The 17,133-nt window shown below is 43.8% G+C and overlaps 1 protein-coding gene and 1 long non-coding RNA gene across 4 annotated transcripts in view; one reads left to right on the top strand and one right to left on the bottom strand.

The window, feature by feature from the left end:
* ADAMTS9 (ADAM metallopeptidase with thrombospondin type 1 motif 9) overlaps positions 1-17,133 on the top strand; it is a 162,072-nt gene that overhangs the window by 99,091 nt on the left and 45,848 nt on the right. The window lies entirely within an intron of this gene.
* LOC115508450 lies at positions 1,906-15,321 on the bottom strand. Of its 3 annotated transcripts, XR_003967011.1 has the most exons (6): positions 14,819-15,321; positions 10,888-11,147; positions 10,275-10,413; positions 3,713-5,788; positions 2,185-2,452; positions 1,906-2,079 (listed from the first exon to the last, which is right to left on the bottom strand). It is a non-coding gene; the product is annotated as an uncharacterized LOC115508450 (long non-coding RNA). The 3 variants fall into 3 exon arrangements; XR_003967010.1 differs by having other exon boundaries at positions 1,906-2,452; XR_004343270.1 differs by lacking the exons at positions 1,906-2,079; positions 2,185-2,452 and having other exon boundaries at positions 3,036-5,788.

Genomic DNA, 17,133 nt, shown 5'->3' with positions numbered 1-17,133 from the left:
CAAGAAAAGAGTGTACAGGAAGTAGTATGGAAGATAATTGATACAGGCCCAACGGACAAAACCGTCTTTCTTACCAGATCTGCATCCCCTTTCCCCTCTTAAAAGAGCGTATGTCTTGGCCAGTGCGGTCCAATAACTCTCTACAATGAGGGAAATGTTCTCTCTTTTTGCTTTCCAGCATGGAATCTGCTAGCTGCATGTGGCTTATATGGAGCACTTGAAATGTGCGACAGGGATACTGCACTTTAAATTGTATTTCGTTTTAATTACTCTAAATCTAAACAGCCACCTGTTGCTGGTGGCTACCATATTGGACAGGGCAACCTCAGGCAACGTCTTTAGCAATTAATCCACAACTAGCTGAGAAATCCTTAAACTTACAAAAGCAAGTTGGAGAGAAAAACCCAGTGTCGGCTCGTAAAGGGTCCCTATGTAGGATGCCCTTGCATGCAAATGAGTACCATTCTCTTGCCTTTCTTCTGTTTTGTGCCTTTGTTTTGGAACACTTCAGTGGGTGTTCCCTGACAGCTGGGCATTAGAAAAAAACAGGACAGTGGGAAGAGAGGCTTATCAGAACCAGCTGTCTTGAGGGTAGTAACTCCAGAGCCTCAGTGTAAAAGCAGCTGTTAAAACAACTCTCCTCTTGTGCGTCTTAGAGTTCAAGTTCATCGTGGCAGTAAGTTCAGTTAGGGAAAAAGAGTGTTTATGTGTTCAGTGGGCCGAAAGGGCAAGGCTTGATTGATGCTTTTTAGGAGAAGACAAAAATGGAAAACACCAGGTAGTCACCTTGTAGAAGCTTGAATTCCAAGAGATCATTCCCTCTTTGAAGGAAGTCTCCGGAAGGCAGCTTTTCATATTCACTGAGCCCTGTAGGTAAAGGTTGAGCAGATTAGCTTTAAGGGGCTGTGTTTGAAAGATACTTCTGAAGAATCAGAGCTGAGGCAATGTCTTCTCCACCACTGTGGCTCTCATCATTTAACTTGGCAAAACTTAGCCTCCCCAGTGATAAGAAAACCCTTATGGATTCATTCACATTCGTACACCATACTGACTCACACCCCCGCCTTGAAATTAAAATGTGTGCAACAGCGTTGGCTGCAGATTGAATGATGATGTCATCAATTCTCTCTCCCAGTGGCCAGATAGCTGTTTGTTTGTTTTTTCCTTTAGAGTGACATCTGAATTAAACTATAAACCACTCAGGTGAAATCTTTTTAAGAAGCACTTATTAACTTATGCTCGCAGCTTGGCGGCATACATGGGAAATGGGAAATAAGTAAAATAATTCTCAGGATCTCAGAAAGTGGATGAACTGATAGCTTCAGGTATCCACAAAAGAGCTGTTTCTCCCTTCACTTAATTTTGTGCCATGTATTTCTTGCCATAATTATAGGAAGGGCTTTGATTTTTTTTTTTTATGATAACAATCACTTGTATTTTGGAGTCTTTACTTTTTGCTAGGAGTTCTACAAAGCAATTCACCCATATAGTCTAATTTAATCCTCTCTACTTGATGAAGTTAGCATCATGTTGGGTCTAGGTCGCACTGTTGAGAAGGGGCTGAGTCAGGACTTGACCCTGGGACGTTCTGCCTTTCAAGCCCCAGGTTTTAACCAAGATATAATTCCCTCATCTTACTCTTTAGCTGGTGAAGTGGTAAAATGCAACCTCTGTGGAAAGAGGAAGTTTAAGATTTTCTGTTCCCCCAAATTGTAACGATTTGACACATTCTGGAATTCCTGAGCCATTAACAAATTTTGCTCAGAGTTCTGAAGGGAGGAATATGAGAAAATTGTTCCTCTTAAAATTAAACCAAGTAAAAAGTAAAACTTGGGTTTAGAAGATTTTGAGGAAAAAAAGCATCCTCATTTATTTATTAAACATGCATTGGGTGATATTTCTGACATTTTAATATGCAAAGAGCAATGAAATAACTTGGGGGAGTCAATCTAAGTGTTTTCTGTGTTCAGTGGATGTATAGGTAACAGGACAATAGATCAGGTTTTGTTAAAGCCAGTTGGGGGATTTGCAGATGCGTGTGGTGATGTGGTTCGTTGTCGAATGTAATCTGCTGCTTCCCTACAAGGGAATTATGAAAAATGATGAAATTAAAATGTATTAAAAAGTGATTTCACACTAACAGCTCTCTGGTTGAAATAAAACACATCAAATGCACTGAGATACCTTCCCAACTGGTCCTTGGGGTAAATCTAAGCTCTTCCTTGAGCAACGCTGAGTTTCCTCTATTCCCATTGGTAGGACAGTCATCAGCTCTGAGTTCTGGCCTTACATTCTGTTCCTTTCTTCACCCCCCATCGTCCCAACCACTGTATTCCTCTGTCCACGTGCTGCTGGATGATAAGACTTGGTTATGGTTTGGGAGCTGTGTGGGATGAAGAGAGGGAAGACGTAGCAGAAAAAAAAACCAGTGGGCTCGTTTGCTTCTTCTTAGCTAAGACAAAGGAACAGATACAGTCACCACATTTCAAGTGAAAAACCTTTTAACCAAATCATTTATTTACTTTCCCCGAACCTTAATTTCCTTTGGGCTGAACAGGCCTGCCATTGAAGCTTGTTGCCTTACTCTAAGTGGGCATACCATAAGCAATTTTGAAATGGATGAATGAATGAATGAGCCCGCTACTCAGGAGCTGAAATCCTTATGGCATTGGCCTAGAAATATGAAAATTAAGAGCTAATCTGTATGAGGGAATAATTAAAAAGAAACACATAGGATTGGATGTTGGTGGTGTATCAACAGTGATTTCCTGACTTGGGGAGTTGTATGGCATTTATGTAGGAGAGTGTCCTTGCATTGATGGGACATTATGTGTATAAGCAATATATACGTATATATATATACATATATATATATATATACACATATATGTGTGTATATATATATACATACATACATATATACACATATATATGTATATATACACACATACATATACATACATATATATACACATGTGTATGTATATATATGTATGTGTGTGTATATATATATATATATATATATACACCATTATTAAATAGAGGGGGGTGTTGTAATAGTTCGCAGTTGGAAAACCTAGATGAGGGGGATAAGGGAGGTCTTCATGATGGTCTTGCAATCTTTAAGTTTGATGTATTTCAAAATAAGCTGTTGTTAAAATTACTTAAACATAAATAGGTTCAGAGTGTGTATTTTACTTCACAAGGAAGTGAAGGGTAGATCTCTGGATTTATTCCAGGACTTACAAGAATTCTGACATATATTAGAAAGCTATTTTTATTCTCAGATTTCCACTAGCACATCATAACAAAAGTGAGTTCTGTAGCCAGGGCTCAGTAAAAATCTTTCTCAGTTTTTCACTGGTTTATGTCCCATGACTTTCTCTTCCCCTTGTCTCTATCTCCCTTCTTCCCTTGGCCCCCTCGTACCCATGCAACTAAAATGAAAGGCCCCTGGGAATGGTGTGGTTTTTATTCCTCTTTTTCCCAGGGAAACCCAGACTTTCATAGCAAGTCGTACCAGTAAATTCCAGTAAAATACTTGGTTGTATGCAGATTCACCTTTTTTTTTTTTTAGATCTACTACTCCCCAGTAAAGCCCAGATTCCATTGAAAACTAAGGATTGTGGTTCTTTTGTTTGTTTTTTTTCCTCTAAAAATGCGTGTTTATTTTCCTTGCACTTAATAAAAAGCCCTCACCCAACCAACTCACCTATTTCTGCATTACAATGTGCCCTTTCTTGTTGAAATCATTATTTCCTTCTCATTGGTTGTCTTTTTAATCATATGTGAAATATCCGGGAACTCTTAGCGGTGGCAGGCCAGGGACATGATGTCAGGGAGGAAGTGCTGTCCCGAAGAGCGTGTTTGTTCATTGTAGTCATTGCTGTGTGTGGGAATTGGTTTCACGTTGTCCATGTCACGTTCTCTGGAGACCAGGACTTCCCAACTCTTTTAGCCTAAGACCTTGATCTTGGATTGATGTTCAGCAGGCCCTTTACCACTTCCTTCCATGAAAAAGCTCTCTGTGCCCCACCATGGCTATTAAGTCAGTTACAGTCAATTCCGTTTTGAGATTTTGTTGAAGGACTTTCTGAAAACCTTAGGATAAGTCAGTGGTTTTCAACTGGGGGTGATTTTTACCCCCTGGGGACATTGGGCAATGTCTGGGGACTGTCTCAAATGGGTTGGGGGTGCTACTTGTATCTAATAAATGGAAGCCAGGGATGTTGATAAGCATCCTACGAGGCACAGCATAGCCCCCAACAGCAAAGAATTATCTCACCCAAGATGTTGACATAGTAACAAGGTTGTGAAACCCTAAAGAGACATCTGGTGAGGAGAGGGAGGACTCCTCAGCAAAAGTCAAACTCAAGGTCACAGATGCAAGCCCCAAGGAATGTCGCTGGCTAGCTATCAGAAAACAGTTCTCTCCAGAGAGTTGAATTTTCCATTATATGTTATGTGGGATTGCGGGAAGCCATCAAGGTCAGTCAAAAACTTTCAAGGATGAGCTGAAAATATGAGGCCTCAACGTTGTCTTACCAGACTGAATTTGCAAACCAATGAGTAGAGTCCCTCCTTCTTTTTTTGAAGTCGGGAGGGAGAATTGTTATAAATGTCTACAAATGTGTCCAATGTAATGCGTAGACATTCTGCATGACAATTTTGGCAGGAGTGACCAACTTTGGAAACAAAGGCACGCACGAGGATGGGCATTTCTAAAAAGGGCTACTCTGCCATGTTCACACCTTTGGATTGTTCTGGTAGCACTGATAGTTCATACTTATAAGTTGCTTTTAACTTCGTGTTTCCGGCATCAGTATTTCCCTCATCCACGATAGAATTTGCACATATGTAATAGTCCGGCTGTATCTAGGAATTGGTGTGTCAGAGTTGAACATTTTGGGTTTTCTTTTGGATACTTTTTAAAAGTAGGATTCATTCCTCATTTGCATTTGATCAGAGAAGTAGCAGATTGTATTTCTGATTAGAGACTAAGGCAGAGGTGCAGAAAGTATTGTATGGGTTGTAAATAGGAGTGAATCAGGATACCCCCGTCTCAGCACTGTTGACGTGTGGGACCAGGTAGTTTCGTTGTTGGGGAGCTGGTCTGTGCATTGTAAGATGTCACACAGCATCCTTGTTTCTACCCACTGGATGCCAACCATCCTCTTGGTTGTAATAGCCAAAAATGTCTTCAAACGTTGCCACATCCCCTGGGCGGTGATATTGCCTCCTCCCTGCATTTCTATGGATTTCTGACAGTAAAACTTTTCTTTCCATATTCTCATGGGCATTAGGTGGGCTATGTATAGACTGCAGCATTTCCCAAATGTGTCTGATACAAAATTCCTATTTTTTTTAAGTCAGAGAAGTCCTTAAAGTTATAAAATTAAAAATAAAAAGTTATAAAATTCTTTCCTCCTTTCTGGAAAGATAAATTGTTACGTTGTAGAGATCAGCAGGTTTTCACCATCAATGCCTTCGATTATTTCCCACCAGTTTTTTTTAAATCCTTAAGAGGAAGCCATACGTAGGTGATCAGCTTTTCCAGATGTGTGGCATTAAGTTGGCTTTTCAGCGCATGAACCTCTGAGGAAGAAAGTTTCTGAAGCTCTACCTCTCCTCTTCCCTTTGCCACTTTGCAAATCTTCCGTGCTCTAGCAGAAAGCAAATGCAGTGTCTCCAACCTCCACACCACCCATATGAATATACCTTCTGAAGAACAGGCTCAACTCTGAGCATGGTGGGTCAGAGAACATTTTAGATGATGCCTCTCCTGGTCCTAGAATGAAAATCAATCTCAGTACTTCTCCTTCAAAAAGGTCACAAAACAGTGGCCACATAAACACTAAACACAAAACACTATTTTGACTCCAAAACTTTTAGACTGAAGAAATCTGTCAGTAGAGGAGAAGACAAGCACAACAAGCCCCAAGATACTGTTATCAACCTCAGAAGTTTTCTGGTAGGATCTAAGTCCTAATGAGATACTGTTTTTGACCCACAATGTTTAATGTATTTTTGGTGGAATGCCACAGAAAATTTTATTAGAAGATCTGGACACTGGTGCCCGATGTAGAAGAGAGATCTCCATAAGACAAGTGAGTGCCACCTTCCAGAATTATCTAGAACCTTAAATTACCAATGGACTATGTAAAAATGACTTTAAAATTAGAAATTGACTTTTGCCTTTTACCTAATTATAATCCAAATTATAAACCTAATTATATTTATATAATTTAACTGGAAGTGGAGACATAATAGCAACGACCCCCATTTACGGAGCATTTGCAGTGAGCCAAGCCCTGGGCCTGGTGCTTTTTTGTGCGTTATTACTAATTATCATAAAATCCTTGCAGAATGGACCTTATTACGTAATAATGGATGTAATAAGGTCCATTCTGCAGGTGGGAAAACTGAGCTCCCGGAGGTAAGCAATTTTCCCAACATCATATGATCAGTAATTCTTGAAGCCCCACCTGACTGACTCCCAGGCCCCACGCTTTCCTGTTTCCTCTCTGATAGGGCTTTCAAAATTTCTAGAACTGGTGATTTTCGATTTGTGACACACGCAAGAAACTAGCTCCTGCACAAATGGAAACCAGTGTAGCTCTCCTCTGCTTTTAAAAAAATCCATTGAGGCTGCGTCCTTAGTCTTGGAATGTTTCCCAAGGATTTTCAGCCAGGTTCCTAGTTTTGTTTACCTTACTTATCGAAAGCGGGAGGGAGCTGAATATTTGCATTTTTAAACAGAAAAATTTTGACAGTTCACTTGGTGTTGAATGTTTTCAAAAACAAAACAAAACAAAACAAAACTCCGGAATTAGGCTTGGTCACCCAGAATTCCCCAGCCAGTGCACCCAGAATTCCCCAGCCACTTCAGGGCCTGGCTTCCCCCTGAACATTTACGGCACCCTAGGATGATGGGAATTGATACATTTTTAAGGAAACTTCTGCTGGACTAAGAGAAGTAGGGCTTTCTGAACACAACCTGATCCTAATATTTGGGTCACAGCTACACCACTTAATCGGTCTGTGGTGGCTGGTTTATGGAAGGTGTGCAGGACGTTGGCAGTGATTGATTTCTATCGAATTCGCCCTACGGTTATGAAATCTCAGGACTCCGTGTTGCTTTGGCAGCCCTGTATAGCGTATATTTTGAGGGCCTTTTCTTCAACGGAAGGGAACTTAAAAAAAAAAAAAAAGTCCGTGGGCACCGGGGTGGCTCAGTTGGTTAAGCATCCAAGTCTTGATTTTGGCTCAGGTCGTGATCTCATGGTTGTGAGACGGAGCCCTGTGCCGGACTCTGCTCTGAATTTGGCGCCTGCTTAAGATTCTTTCTCAGCCGCCACCGCTTGTGCGTGCCGTCTCTCTCTAAAATTAATTAATTAATTAATTAATTACTGGGAATAGCAAGTGTGAGTTTTCGGAGGTTTTTTGGTTTTGGTTTGTTTTTTGCTTTTACATCTTTCCAGCCAGCATGGAGATAGAAAATGCCCAACCTACATAGAACCCCTTTGTGTTCATACATTTCTTCATAGGTTGCTTTCAGTCTGTATATTTACCTTTTTCCACATGGGAGAAGTATCATTCTGAGGTGACATCTTTGGGGGTGAGAAACAACATTGTGTGACGTTTGGGGTACAAGACGGTCTCAAAGGCTTAGAGCTGACTTTCAACAACAGTCTTGCCCTTGCAGGGGCAGAGTAGTATTCTGAGTTCCTAGCTTCTGCCATTTGCCGTTGGTCTTGTGTTATATTCTCACATAACCTCCCTCTTAGGTGTCCCCTGTGCAGTATTTAGTTCTTTTTTAAAAAGTTTATTTATTTAGAGAGAGAGAGAGAGCAAGTGGGGGAGAGGAGGAGAGAGAGAATCCCAAGCAGGCTCTGTGCTGACAGATGTGGGACCCGATCTCATGAACCATGAGATCATGACCTGAGCCAAAACTGAGAATCGGATGCTTACCTGACTGAGCCACCGAGGTACCCCAGTGTTGGACTGAGTAGACACAGGAGATAGGAGAGCACAATAGTTATTTACTTGGTCCTTACAATGAACTGAGCATTGTGTAGGATACTGGCTTAATCCTTAAAAATTCTTGAGACATAAGTGGCCCTAGGTTCTTTGAGATGCTATTCATTCACTCATTCATGCATTCACTTGCATATTCCATAAGTATTTGAATGTTTTTTTTATAAGCCAGGCACTTCTCTAGCTACTGGGGATATAGCAGTGAACAAAAAAGACAAAAATTCTTAGAGAAGAGGAAAATAGCTTGGAAGGGGGGATGAGAACTGTACATTTAAGGAGTCAGGCAGCTATCCATTAAGAAGGTGAGATTTAAACAGAGATAAACTGTGTGGATATCAAGAAGAGTATTCTGGGTTAAGACCTAGAGACAGGTGTATTTCAGGCACATCTTAGCAATAGTAAGGAGGCCACTGTGGCTAGATTAGAGGTGGTGGTGGTAGGATATGAAATAAGAGATACGATTGAGGCAGTATAACATACAGGTAAACCATGGGATGGGGATCGAGGGGTTAGGCTATTGGAATGATTTTTGCTTACACTCGGTGAAGTAGGAAACCATTGTGGGGAGAGGAGTTGAGTGGGAACATGAATTTGTTTTCAAAGACGGATGCTGGCTTCTGAATTTAGAGGAAGCTCCTCGAGGAACAGAGTTCTGGAAGCAGGGAGAATATTAGGAAACCATTGCAGTAAATCACATGGGAGAAGCCCATCAGTGAGTGGCTCAGATGTTCACAGTGGAAGCGGTGAGAATTGGTGGGATTCTGATGTATTTTTAAAGTAGTACCTAAGGATTAGCTGAGAGTTTCGATACAGGCTATGAGAGAAAGAGAGGTGGTGGAATGAGCCCAAATATTGGGCAGAGAATAAGCAGAAGTTGGATGGGATTTCCATTGACTGAGATGGGGAGAACTCCAGGAAGGAGTGGTTTTTGGAGGCGGACCAGGGCTTATGCTTTGGACATGTTAAGACTGAGATGCTTGCTTATTCACCGTCGTTTCATGGCTCTGTTGAGCAGAACTGGAAAGAGATGCTTACCGTGGTTAAGCATCTTGCATAATATCACAAAGGAAGAGACAGCCCTGGTCAAACCAGGTCTGAATGATTCCAAAACCAAATTCATACCTACCACCTTCTTTGACTCAACCCTTGGATGTCCGTTTGAGTAAATCTCAGAGTGGTGTAGGAATAATGTAAATTCACATAGAACCATTGACCTAATGTTAGCCACTTCAAATGCCATGTCATTCACGTAATAGCCATTTATGTTTTAGCTGGTTTTTATTTCTTCTTGTCTGATCCTTTCATAATGGTGCTTTGGAGCCATTTCTTTACCGAGTGATAAGCAGGAGGAGAAGCAAGAAAAGAAACATGGACGAGGGGCGCCTGGGTGGCTCAGTCAGTTAAGCGTCCCACTTCAACTCAGGTCATGATCTCACAGTTCGTGGGTTCGAGCCCCATGTCGGGCTCTATGCTGACAGCTCAGAGCCTGGAGCCTGCTTCGGATTCTGTGTCTCCCTCTCTCTCTGCCCCTCCCCAACTAGCACTCTGTCTTTGTCTCTCAAAAAATAAAAAATTTTTAAAAACATTAAAAATTAAGAAAAGAAACACGAATGAATAGTGCCTGTTAACAGCACCTTGGTCTGATCTGAACTCCCAATAGAGCAAAGCAAAGTTGGAGGATGAGCGTCTAATTCAACAATGGTTAAGATAATCTTTTTTCCTTCCTGCTGAGATATGTTTCTCTGGATGCAGACTCAAATATGTATGCACGTTTCAGTTTTGGGGTGGCATCCCCCACCCCTGCCAAAAAAAAAAAAAAAAACAAAAAAAGTTTTAAGTTTTCCAGTATAAGATGTTGGACATGTTGGCATGTAAAGATGTTCCTTTCGTGCCACGCCAACAGAGGAAGGTCTAGATACACAGAGAAAGCAAAACTGTGGAAGAGGCAATGGAATAAACTTGGTCCTGGTGTCTTTTAAATGACTGAATGGCAGATAGACTAGTTCTTTTGGAGGAGGAAGAAGTTCCTGACTGCCCTGTAGTATCATGAGTGGGTGTTCCTGAGCATTGTCATCTTCTAGAAGAATGACATCTCCAGGTAACCTCCAGTCACAGTCTGCCTGCAGAGTGCCAAGAAATTCTGGTCACTGTTCCCTCAGCTGTAGCTTTGCCAGAAATCACTGAGACACTTCTTCACTTACCTTTGCAACAGCTGAGACCTGGCACAAATATCTCACCTCCTATCCCCTATGTTCCAGACTGCCTTCATGAATAATCCCGGGGTAAGCACAGGGCATGCGTCCTTCTGTCATCTCCATCTCTTTCCTGCAAGATTATTCTGCTGATGTCAGATTACAAATAATCATCACCTATAACCTCGAGAGGCAAAAGAAGTTGTGTAAAATTAGTCAGTGTGCTTAGAAATGGGGAGTCAAAGGGCATGTTAGGGACAACAGAGCCTGGGCATGTACTATGCCTCAGATTCCTGGGGGCACCACTGCACGTAGCCATGAGAAAATTCAGCTTTTGCAGATTTTGTTGGTTGTTATTCTTTGTCTTGATGGGGAGGAAAACTGTCATATTTACATTCTGGCAGAACAACAAGAACCTCAATTCGGGTTTCATGACTCATGTAGCTAATTTCGTATGCTGTTCTGTTTAATGTGAATATTTGTTCTCCCCCCATAAGATGTTGTCACATTAAGAGGTTAGGAGGAGACAGCTGGAGAGCCCTGTGCGTCCTAATTCTTGGGGGTAACGGGAGGTGGAGGGCATGAGCCCTTCTTACTGTCTCCCCTTATTGGCTTGGCCCTCCCATCCCCCTTGTGAGCCATCTGTGGGGCCACCTACTTGGCTGTAGTATTGAGAGCAGCCTTCGAGTGTGCCCCAAGGGTTGACATGTGATCCTTAGTTCCTTTTCTCCCACGGTCTTAGACCTTTGGAGTACTGCAAAGACTGCCGGTGTTGGGGGCAACGGAGATGGAAGGATGGCCTCGTGCCCCATCCGGCTGGGATGACCGTGACTTGCGCATCTGCTTTCTTCCATGGTGTTCCCTGCCAATCTCCTGCTTTCTCGGCTCCTTTTCATGGTAATAAGTGCCATGGTGGTCCTGGACATAAACAGCCATCAGGCAGGCCTGTCAACATTGGCTTTACGCCCTGAAGTCACAGCCCTTGTTTCCTGGCAAAGCTTTCTCTCGCTCCTCAGTCACTCGGCTTCCCCGATGCCCCCCGACCAGAGCCATTCATGGGTTGTGAGAAGCCCTAACTGTGTACACACCCACCAGTTAACAAATAACTGTGACCACTGCCACGGCAGAGCCGAACAGAGCCAGGAAGTGAGTGAATGGGCGTGCAGTAATGGCGATCCCTGGTGTGGATTCTGTGTCTCTAGACATTAAAGAAATAACATAACAAGAAACAAATGAGAAACATAAGTAGTCCCTCAGATAATAAGTATGAGCAGGAAATGGTGGAGTAGGAGAAAGATGTGGCATTCAGATGTGGGGTCCTTGTCTTCCTCGTCTTCCTGTCTTCTCTGGTCAGAGAGACTGTATTAATAATAGTCGATAAAAGTGAAAAGGGCACCGCAGAAGCAGAGGAATCTTCGACATTTATGTCTGTTCTGTGGATTGCTCTGTGACCTTTGGAAAGGAAAAGTCTTCGCCCTTTTACTTGGGTGAGATGTTGCCTAAGTCCCTCCCTTACTCAGCAGTGCCTGTGTTAGAACGTTAATCTGAGACTCCATTAGTTGACGTACATTTTTTCTTTAAATACCTTTTTAACCACATGCTGGGGGGTATTCTAAAAGACTCTGCTGAGTAGAAATAGTGGTAGTGATGCGAGTGAACGTGCATCGATTTCTACACCGCTTGGCCAAAGCCCCAGGAGCTCCGTCTATATGCAATACAGTCGTACATGTATACAGTTGTTCCGCTTAATTGTAACGTAACTCTGTTGAGTGTAGACTGTGCTGTTGTCCCCGCTTTACAGAGCTGAGAGAGGTTCGGTAATTTGCCCCAGATGGCCCCAAGGTGAAATGGCAGGTGGCGTGCCAGCCTAGCACTGCCTGATGCCCAAATGCCCTGCGCCCTAAAATGCTGCGTTTTAGAGCAAGGTGAAGACAAGTAGTGAGCTTTTGTTTCCTGTGCTGGCACTCGTGCCCCTCTACCCGTTGGAATTTGTTCTTAGCTGGTGTCCCCAAACAGGAGCTTGTTATACTCACTCTTGTTCATACTCGTGTCTGCTGTCCGTCAAAGCCAGAGGCGGGAGAATCTGTGCCTCCCTTGCTAGTCCCTGTTGGGACTATCCCTTTGGAATAGAAAGAGTCAGGATGGCTGGTTAGCCGTGGCTGCTGAACAACACGAAGAACGCCCGTACTTGGCTACAAATCCCCGGGGCGACGGCGTTCTGTGCGGGGCACGGGAACTCCTAGTCCTAGGCGTGCATGTACTCCTTCCTCGCTGTGTCACTGTCAGCATGCCGTGTCTCCTTTCCTCTTGTGTTCCATTTGTGAGATAAACAGACGGACTGGATAATCTTCGAGATGCCCTTACAGCTCAGACAGTTGAGAGATTAGCCCTCGGTGAATGGACAGGCCCACATTTCCATTCATGACCGTGCAAAGAGCCATTCATCAGTGAACGGAAATAATCATTTGCCCCGTGACATCAGGCGGGCCCCAAAGGGTGAATAAACCCTGAAAAATGGCCAAGAGAAAATCAGGGTGTGGCTTCGGCCCAAGGGAAATCTGGCCCTTTATGTTTGTGGCTGTTTATTTGCACACGAAGCGTCTTTCTTCCCAGGGTCCTAAAGATGTTAGGAAAAAAGTAATAAAGTCAGACATACTAACTCTGTATAGGTACTGTCTCCCTGAGAGACTCGAGGAATCAAAGGCTTCAAAAATAGGCTCAAGAGACGTTCCTTTGAGGTCCTTGCTCTCTGTTGTTGACTTGAGTGAGCAGGGGTGAGCACCTTGTTTTCCTCTCCGGTCCCTTTCTTCAGTATAGCTTAAGGGAGAAAGTGGTGATTCTGGAGAGGACCTGTTTGAAGACCAACTCTGTTGCTTCCTGGCTTTGTGTCCCTGGCTAAGTGACAGCACCTCCTTGTTTCTCTTTATCTGTAAAAAAGGAATCCTCAGGGGCGCCCGGGTGGCTCAATCGGTGGAGCGTCCGACTTCGGCTCAGGTCATGATCTCGCGGTCCGTGAGTTCGAGCCCCACGTCGGGCTCTGTGCTGACAGCTCAGGGCCCGGAGCCTGTTTCGGATTCTGTGTCTCCCTCTCTCTCTGACCCTCCCCCCGCTCATGCTCTGTCTCTCTCTGTCTCAAAAATAAATAAAAGTTAAAAAAAAAATTAAAAAATAAAAGGAATCCTCATAGTATCTTAGTCACACGGGCTGTTGGGATTAATGACAGAAGCCAGTGTCCTTCAGCCCAGTTTTCCCATTCACAGTTAAGAGTTCAATAAAAGGTAGCTGGTGTGATTTCCAATAGCTCTGCTCTGACTGAAAGAGGGGTCCTGGGGTGGCCTTTTTGCATCTCAATAACTTGTGCCAAATCGGTTCAGCCCTCACACTGTGGGTCAGATTCCGAGTGGTTCTTTCTTTGTGACATTTAGGCAAACATGACGTTTCGTTTAGAGCACACTTCTGTGATGCCTACAGATTTCACGTGGCCATTCGTTCCCGCAATTATTTGCTGGCTGCCTATGGCGTGGAAGGCAGTCTATAAGCACATGTGAGTGATGGCTGCTTTCTTTTTCCTCGGTGGCAAGCCCACGTGGTGTTCCAGGCCCCACACTGAGCTGTGTTTGAAACTCTGATCCCTAAGTCCAGATCCTTGTGCTCACGTCCTGGCTTCCCCGGAAACGGCGTGCGCAGGCTGGTTTTGCCTTCCCCACTGGTGCCATGCTCCTGTATATGCCCTTCGTTACTCCCCGTAACTGGCAAAGGCAGATGCGAACCTCGGGTGTGAGCCTCACGTCCTTTCTGACAGTACATTCTGCAGGTGAGGCTTGACTTTGTGTTTTGTTCAACCAAGTCCAAAGGAGACTAGAATCAGAAAGAGCCTGCTGTCCGTGAAAGACACAACGGAACATTCTTTTAAATGGAGGGATTTGGATGTTACTTTCACATTTTAGGGACGCACAAGGGAAAGGCACATCATGATTAGTTCAGGGTCCTGCCCCCAAACTGAGTTCTGTTCGTCGGTCTCAGAGGGATGGTTCGCTCCCTGATTGGCAAAACTCCTTCCATCAGGAGAATCGTGACTTCACTTGGTCATAGCTTGCGGCCTCTGTCCTTCCTCTCGGCCTCCGAGCTCTTCCTTACCTGCTGGCAGCCAGTCCCGTGGTTGGAAATATGGGCTAGTTGATCAGTATCCTCCATCACACATTACACATAAACAGAATGTTTCCGTTTATGTGACTGTGTATTTGCAGTGTAAGTGTCTTTCTTCCCAGGGTCCTAAAGGTGTTATGAAGAAAGTAATAAACATGTTTCTCATGTTTTCTAGATCCCTTGGAGGTGGAAATCACCTAGATATACAGAGCAGTGCCAGAATTCTGCCAGCTGTTCTCCTAGACCATCCATTAACCCCTGTGTAGTGAGCACCTGCTATAACCAGGCGGTCCAGGTCTATACCTCGGCCCCGCTGGTGCTTCCTCTAAGCCCCGGCATCTCCCAGCCCCATCGAGAAGCCTCCATCCGGCCAGATTCTCTGAGCACCCCTGACCTCCAGCCTCCACTTCTTATTCCTTCTTAGTTCCTTACGGTGGCCTTACCAATTCCACGCTCTCCTCTGTCTTTGCACACATGTTCAGGTTCACGGCTGCTTTGGCAACGCAGGAATCTCCCTCTCTCTAGGTCCTCAGCCCTTCTCATCCTCGCAGACACACTGGGGTTGTTTGCTGGCTCCTTGATGTCTGAGAGACCACACACGTCTACAAAAGTGAAAGGGCAGAAGCAGGGCATCACGAACGCCAGCGGTAGCACGCCGGACCCTAACCGGCGCCATAACCAGGGCTACCACTGAGAGAGGACAAGCCCAGAGGAAAGATGATGAGCAGACTGCCCATGCCTTGAGTACATTGTCTCCAGCCAGATGAGTTGAAATGCAAGGATGTCAAACTCTTAAGACGTTAGGCGAGTAGACCGTGTTAAGGCAAGAGCTGAACAAAGCTTCACGTTAAAGATCCCCTTTGAATGGCCTCACAGAAACAAAAGCCTCAAAGCCCAGGCATTTGGGATACTGACCTTGATGTTTCTTTCTTTTTTTTTTTTTTAATTTTTTAAATGTTTTGATTTATTTTTGAGAGAAAGAGAGACAGAGTGTGAGCAGGGGAGGGGCAGAGAGAGAGGAAGACACAAAATCTGAAGTAGGTTCCAGGCTCCAAGCTGTCAGCACAGAGCCCCACAAGGGGCTCGAACTCACGAAATGCGAGATCATGACCTGAGCCCAAGTCACTCAATTGACTGAGCCACCTAGGCACACCTGACCTTGACGTTTCTAAGTCACAAGGAGAGACTATACCATTGTTTGGGAGTGTTGTGCAAAGCTGGGGAGAAAGCATGCTCGTAAACATGTTCGGTTGTTTCTCCAGAGGAGCAAACGTGGGACTCCAACTGGCAATTTAGGAGGCTATATCCACTGCCCATTTAAGGACTTAAACATTCCCCAGAGCAAGAACCCTGAGACATGTAGCCAACAGATAGCACATAGTAGGTGATGCACTGAACTTTACTCTTCAATCTCAGTGATGCACATCGACTCAAAAGTCAGTGTCTGGAAAAGGACTGGAAATGATCAGATGGAAATTTCCCTCAGAGTAGAAGAGCTGAAACGTTTGTTTATTTGATTATCAAAATGACAGCTTCTTTAGAGAAATCACAATAGACCCACTCATGAACCTGTTAGATATGAAAATTTCCATAGGCAGCTTCTTTTCTTCACTGGTAAGTTAGAAAGCATGAGATGAAAAGTGTTTTTTTGTTTTTTTTTTTTCTGATTAGTTACCTCGAGAATGTCCTTATCACTTTTAGATCTTCATTTTAGGCAAATAATATGTGAGTCATGCTGAACTATTGCATTCTTTTTTTCCAAGTCGGTTCCATTCAAATCCCCAGATAAGAAAAACGCACGTAGGAATGGGTGGGATGTAGCTAATCTAGATGTTAACAGGATGTTTAAGGCATCGTATTTGGGAACTCCTTTGTTCCCTTTCATTTGAAGGGCAATAGGCATGGGTCACACCAGTAGTGCCCCTCAGATGAATTAGTATCAGTGATGTTTGTGATAATTTAACTGTTTCCCTTGTGTTGGCATTGCCCTCAACAGACGTCTGTCTATCTGTGTTGGAATCATGTGGGGAGAGGTATCTAGAAAGCTTTGTGGTTACTTACACCAGGTTGGAAACACTAGTTATCTCCAATAACAGTACCTATCTCAATGGTTGTTAGGATGATTAAATGAGATGTTGCACGCACGGTCTTAGAGGAGTGGGTGGCACATAAATGAATGCCAGAATACTGTGCCTTTTCTCATTCTGCCTCTGTAGGTTGCTGTCTACTTTTAGACTGTCCCTCCAATGCCATGCAGATTACTGAATTAGCATTTTCATCAACTCTCTTCCCCACCCCCCCGCTTCATAGTAAAGGACAGCTTGCTTGGATGATTTGTATGTTGAAATGATTATCCCTATAGGTGGATTTGTTTTAAGTTCATCCATGTTCATCACCATTATGCCTCTTTCTTCATTTAAGCACATTTTCCCACCCAGGAATCTGTATCTTTCAAGTTCAGTCTTTTTCCTACAGATAAATACATCCTTGACGCCCAGGGCTGTTTTCCCATCCCTGTAAACGTCATCACTGTCCGGTTGCCCATACTGCAAACCTAGGAGTCCCTCCTGAGTCTGCCTTCTGCCCTGCACCCCATGACTGATCCACCACAAACTGTCATTTCTACCTTAAAAAAAATAGGTCATAAGTCCACCAACTTCCCCCACCCCAATACCTCTGCACCCTATTTAGTATCACCATCACCTCTTGCCTGGACCAGTGCACTAACTCTTCCTGAGCAGTTTTACTATTTCCCTTC

This window comes from Lynx canadensis, chromosome A2, assembly GCF_007474595.2.
Source record: "Lynx canadensis isolate LIC74 chromosome A2, mLynCan4.pri.v2, whole genome shotgun sequence".
Taxonomy (NCBI): domain Eukaryota; kingdom Metazoa; phylum Chordata; class Mammalia; order Carnivora; family Felidae; genus Lynx; species Lynx canadensis.
Note: the sequence above shows the minus strand (reverse complement) of the source record. Positions and strands in the feature narration are given on the sequence as shown.